This window comes from Cricetulus griseus, chromosome 9 (genome assembly GCF_003668045.3).
Source record: "Cricetulus griseus strain 17A/GY chromosome 9, alternate assembly CriGri-PICRH-1.0, whole genome shotgun sequence".
NCBI classification, from domain to species: domain Eukaryota; kingdom Metazoa; phylum Chordata; class Mammalia; order Rodentia; family Cricetidae; genus Cricetulus; species Cricetulus griseus.
Window position 1 is genome coordinate 16,889,891 of NC_048602.1, and position 6,171 is coordinate 16,896,061.

Sequence of the window (6,171 nt, forward strand, 5' to 3'; positions counted from 1 at the left end):
CCTAAAGTTTTTGGATAATGTCCACATTGGCATATAGATAAATAATGAAATAACTCCCTAGGAGCCTGCCAGCTCTCTATAACAAATTATCTCCCCTTGAAAGACAGGCTTTGGCTATCTGCATCAAAAATCCTAGGGGTAAGGCTTTTACAACCATATTCCCTATCAGGGTCTGGGTGAAAACTGCTGTTGATCGATAATGAACATAAAGCCATCCTTAGTTATTTGAGCTGCTTAAATGGTTTCAGTGTCTGCATCTTGCGTATGTTTCTCTGAGTATCTCTATGCTCTTATATAGGAAATGTCTGAAATTCCTGAGCATCTCTTTCTACCCACTACTTGTCTAATATTAGCTTGCTTTGGAGACAGCTGACCAGCTGTAGCTTCCTGCCAGGAATCCAAGGGTGTCTGTACCTTAGGCTGACCCATGCTTATGCTTATTGCTTTCACAGACAAAGGAACATTGCTCTTATCTGAGGAAACCTCCAAAATTTCTTATCTCCTGTGAGAGCATTTCCACTAAATCTTTCAAGCCTGTTAGCTCCTGCTGAAATTTACCACTGGGTTTTGCCTCTCTATATTACCAGTTAAAATGTAGGAGGGAAAGACTCTCCATCCTGATACTTAGCAAAACTCTCTTCACACTCATCCCAATCACTCTGCCCTGTAGATTCTTTTTTATCTAGCCAATTCACAGTAGGTTTCTGGTCTCTGTTACTTGCTAACCAGTTCAGGGGCAGATAATTCCTGCTGTCCTGCATGTATTCAAGGTCTCAACTTCATTTCCCCAAGCCCCATGGCAGATCTGATATAGCTGTGCTGGTGGCTTCTGCAAGAGGGAAGGATCCTTTAAAACTTTTAAACTCTAAAATTTTCTGTACTTGCTTTTTGCTTTACTTCATCTCTCCTGGTTATTAAAATGTAACCTAATAAATATACAATCATCTCAGTAATAATTCTCTGTTTCATTCTCTAACTATATACACTTTTACTCTCAAGGTTAACTCACTTCTCTTTATCATCTGGCTAATATCACTGGTCATTACCATTTATAACCTAAACCATTAAATGAAAACACACATTTATAAACAATATTTGGGAATGTGGGTGTCATTCTCTCCAAACTCCTTCCTGCTAATTGAGGATGCTGATATAACTTAGGGATCCCAAGAAAACACAGAAATCCTGACATTAGCAGTCTGCTACTGCATCAGCCCAGGTGTCTTCCATGCTGGATCACCTGCCCAATGCTTCAAGTGGTCTTGATTCATCAAAACAAGTTAGTCTGGATGGAACCCAGAGTTTTTCATTGTCTGTGGAAATACAAGCAAAACTTCTTTTCCCAAGTAACCTTATCCTTATATTTAAATTTAGAAGTGAAAGCATTTTTTAAAATATACAAGTTGGATTGATTCAGCAGCATTTATAATCACATATCTGTTAGCATCTTTTGCTCTTTCCTCAGCAACTGAACAATTGAAAAACAACACAATAGTGTATAGTATCCAGATTTTATGTGTGTTTTATCTTTTAATCTTCTATTTTTCTATTATTTTTACTTTTCATGACAATTCTACTAACTGCAATTTTCTTTTGGACACAGTGCTTATATATTTCCAATCTAACTCTCTCAGGAGTTAAGGAAAAAGTCCACCCTCATAAACCTTACTTGCTGGTGCCAGCCTATCGAAGGGGTCCCTTTCTTTCCTGTCCTTGGTGGAACCTCCACTTGTGGCATGTGCACCACGACTAAGTCTGAGTTTTGGGCAAACCCTGGAGATTTAGTTACAACAGAGATGCCCAGAAGATTGTGCTATGTGTGTCTTTTCATCTTTTATCCTCTTCAGAGTTCAGCTGCTTTTAGGGAGAGGAAGCAGCCTTATATACACTTACTACTCTACAGTGGAGAAACCCAGGTGTAACAGTTCCTGGAATAAGAGCTTATGTTTTCCCAGGTGTAGTGGGGCAAGGCCTGGGCTGTAAGCAAGTATCAGAAAACAGGATGCACCTGTGGTAATTGGCTAAAAAGCAACTTCCAGAGACATGTGGGTTCTGGGGCCAAACAGAATATACTTTCTAAATTGGAGGTTTCACCCCCCAAACCCAAAAATCATGTTCAGGTCTGTTCTGTGGTGAAGAATATTGCACAAAATCATAGTACGTGGAACAGTACCCTGGGTTCTCATCAACACTGTTCTTGTGATTGCCCCTCACTTGGTCTTCATCTGATTCTCAGTGTTCACATCTACAAGGTAGACCTGCAATCATCTCCTGAATTTTAGAAGGACTTTTTCCTATCATGCTGTGAATAGGGTAAATTTCAAACTCCAAACATGCCTAAATCTCCAGAGTGTTACCAACCCTATTCCTCTTTTAGCTCCCTCTTGCCCACATCAAGAAAACACCCACAACCAACCTACCATACATATACTTCCTTGAGGCCTCAAGTCATCAGGAAATCAGAAAGTTTTTTCACCTTGCTCAGATCCCTCTGTGTTTGACCTTAACACCAGGAACCAGTGTTTAAATATCTTCTGGAAACCCCAAATCTCTACCTACTCTTTGGATCTTTCCTACCAAGTGATCTTCAATGCCAGTACATAATCCCAGCCTTTGTGGCCACTCAGAGTTCAGTCACATCCCTGAGAATCCTTACTGATTCAATCAAAATTTTTTCTTTGTTTTTTTTGTTGATGCAGAATATCTCCATTAACCAATGCTAAACTGGAATTCATTATGCTGACCAGGCAGTCCGTAATCTCAAAGAGATTACGATGCCATACTCCCCTGAGTTCATGCAGTAAAGGTGTGGCTAGCATGGACCAAACAATGTTTAATCACTATTTCCATGTGAATATGAAGTGACAGGATTGTGTGTCAAATGAAACTGGTAATATAGGCCTGGCCCCCTTACTGCTAAACTCTAGAGGGAATTGGATCTTAAAATGTTCTCCAAATGACACACTGTCTTAAAAGAAAAAAATATATCCAGTAATAACACAAAACTGCTCAATGAGACTCTAGGTGATCAAAGTCATACACTCTTTATCAAAAGGCATACAAGTGTTAGAATAGGGGCACAGACCTGCAATCCCTGCTACTTGGATACTATACTAATAAAACTATGTAAACAGGAGCAATTACCTTATAAACAGGACAGAAATTGTGTCACAGATGAGTCTCAGAGGCCCTTGAACCTTAGTAGCCGTGGCCCACAGGGGGAGAGAGGCCTGGCCTGGGGATACTAGGCCACTTCCATTGGGCTGTCAATGTTCTGCTGGGAAGGGAAGGTGGCAAAGAAATAAAGGGCCTGCACTTCATGGTCTGGGCCATTGTACTGTCTGTGAAGATGGCACAACCAGGTAGCTGCCCCAAGTTAGGCCAAGTGACAGTCAGTCAGCACCCAAAGGGTGTCAGACATGAAGAGTCAGCAGGCCTTGCAAAGGAAAGAGTAGGTAGGTCAGGGCCAATTTCAAGAGTGAAATAAAGACTCCACCCATCTAACGTGAGACAGGTCCTCCAGCAGACTCAATGGGGCTGGACAAGCGCTTTGGGGGTCAGAAGCAATGCTATTGCTGGGGCCAAAGTGCTTGGGCAGGTTGTGCTCCAGGTTCCCATGCATGCGGACAAAGTCCTGCTTCACAGGCTGTTTGGGCAGGGGTGGCACATAGGGTGCTGGCTTGGGGCCTATGTTTATGGAGAAGTTGTTGAACCCAGGCCACACAGGTGGAAGGGGAAAGGTGGGTGCACAATGTGATGGGTGGCAACTGTGAGTGCGGGTTCTGTGGGAAAGGCCATGGTAGTCCTCCCACATGCTGTTCTTTCTGGGCTGGCTTCTCCAGTGGAGCCTAAGATTTGAACTTGTTCTCTCCATTCTTCCTTCTCTGTTCTTCTTCAGCCTCCCTTTGCATTTCTTCAATCAGCTTTTCCCCATCTTCAGTGGGGTCGCTCTATAGGTAGACCTGGAACATTCCTGGCAAGAGGCTCCTGGAAAGCGAGGATCCTGGCAGAAGTCGTCATAGCTGTTGATAGAAACTCGACAGACATAGCAATCTGGGCACCCCATCGGCAAGACATGTGGTTGCAGCCTTCGGGTTTGCTGAGGCCGGTCCCACACTGGTGGCATTTTCTAATGTGAGCATAAGTCATATTTTCTTCAATAGGTGTCCGGTAGTTGACGTCATCCTTTTTGGCCAGCACTTCACAGGTGAGGCCAGTATGTTCTTTCCTGGGTCCCTGATTTCCTATAGGTCTCCTTCTGGCACCAAGGATTAGGGCAGCTACAACCCTGTCCAACAGAGCAGGGAAGTTACAGGAGGGGCACTTGACAAGCTCATCACCACAGGCTGCAGTGACTTCTTCTTCAGCTTTCTGTTCATAATATTTGCAGAGAATGGTCTCAGGGAGCACCTTCTTTACTTCTCTCATTAGAAAGGAACATGTGCAGCTGCCCTCCATGCAGCTGAGTCCTGACTTTCCTGACCTGAACACTTCCTCTTGGGCATATCTGATGAGACATTCTGTCCAGAACAAGGGAGCACCAGAACACTGCATCAGCTCCTCAACTGGAAACTCCCCAAAGCAGCATCCACACTCAATCAGCTCTCCATCCTTTGATACTGTTCTGCCTTCATCTGGAGGGCAAGATAAGAGTCTTCATGCTCTGCCATCCCTTTGATTTTCTGCTCATAGAATTCCTGCTCTTGCTCTACAGCTGAAAGGAGGACTTTCAGGTCATAGGATCTGCAGAGTCGATGCTTGTTTGCCAAAACGAACATTCTCCTTTCTATTTTTATGTTGTCCTGTTCAAATTTGAAGTCGGTGAAAGAATACTGATTCATTTCATTCCTCTTTCTCTTTTTTTCATTTTCCACTGGTGTCAGGTGATTGTGCCATTTTCCAATAGTATCAAAAAGGGCCTTTCGGGTGATTGCATAGTGTCCTTGAACTCATGTAAGGCCCACGTGATGTCTCTGCTGCTGAGCATCTTGAATTCAGTCATCAGCAGGTCAGCAGCTTGGATGAAACATAGCTGGTCAAGTGGAATCAGTTTGGAATAGTCAAAAGAGTCTACTTAAGCAACTTCACATCATCATGGCTGGCAAGCAGTCGGCTGCTGGACTGGATAGTAATTCATTCTTCTCTAGTTGGGTAATCTGGGTTTTCCAAAAGAAAATTACAAAGTACATTCAAATCATAGGAATTCTTCAAATGAATTATCTATTTGACATATCCATTTGCTATATATGGAAATCTTGCTTCTGTTTCACTAACTGTGTAATGAGTGCTTCATCTAGTTCCTCAGCTTCTTACCCCACCTTTTTCCAATTTGTCCCCCTTAGCTGCTGACAGGGGAAAACCTGGCCCAGGGTCTCCATAAACTAGGAACTGCTGATCTTCAAGGTTTCCAGAGGATGGGGCAGCTGAGGAGAAGCTGGGCCTGGAATACCCTCTTCTGGGGTTCTGGCCTTGGAAAAGCAGGCTCTGCCTAATCATGGAACAAGAACATTGAGTCCATTTTTGCTTCAGAATTCTGCTCTTGGGGTACAACCTAGTTTGTTCTCTCCTGAGGCTGTGGGTTCAGAGTCTGGAATGATGGATGGTCAAGCCAGTGTTCTTCTTCAATTACCTGGCTATCTCCTCAATTATCTGCCTTTCCCAGATTTGATAAGACATCTGTCTCTAAGTCTTCAGATAGTTGGTTCTGATCTTTCAAAGGTTCTCTCCCTGGAAAAAAAGGTCATTTTCACCAAATATAATGACATTCTACTCAAATGCATGCTTGAAAGTGTTGTTTGCTCTCTGCTTAATGGCTGGTTCAGGTATGGCTTCTGTTTTGCCATTCTCAATATACAGAAATTCAACACATTCGTCCTCAGAATCATATCCTGTGTGCCAGAGACAAACAGATTTAGTAAAGGAAAAATAGCTGTGGTTATCTGTTACACAGTTGGCACTAGAATTTCTAGGTCTTTCTCATCCTGGTCTGTTCAGATTTTGCCATTCGGCTGATCCCTATCACTTATTCCTGGTCTACTCCTTTTCTGGGGGAGACCTCACCTGTCACCATCCTGTGATGAACTACATCTCTAAGGTGTTTGGGGTGTCTGTTACCCAGACTATCCTTGAAATTACAGTTTTCTTAGTACAATATCCAAGTATCTGGGATTG

The 6,171-nt window shown here is 43.1% G+C and overlaps 1 pseudogene; it reads right to left on the reverse strand.

Moving 5' to 3' along the window:
• Window positions 1–3,472: 3,472 nt before the first annotated feature.
• LOC118237710 lies at window positions 3,473–5,533 on the reverse strand (annotated as a pseudogene).
• Between the last annotated feature and the right edge of the window lie 638 nt (window positions 5,534–6,171).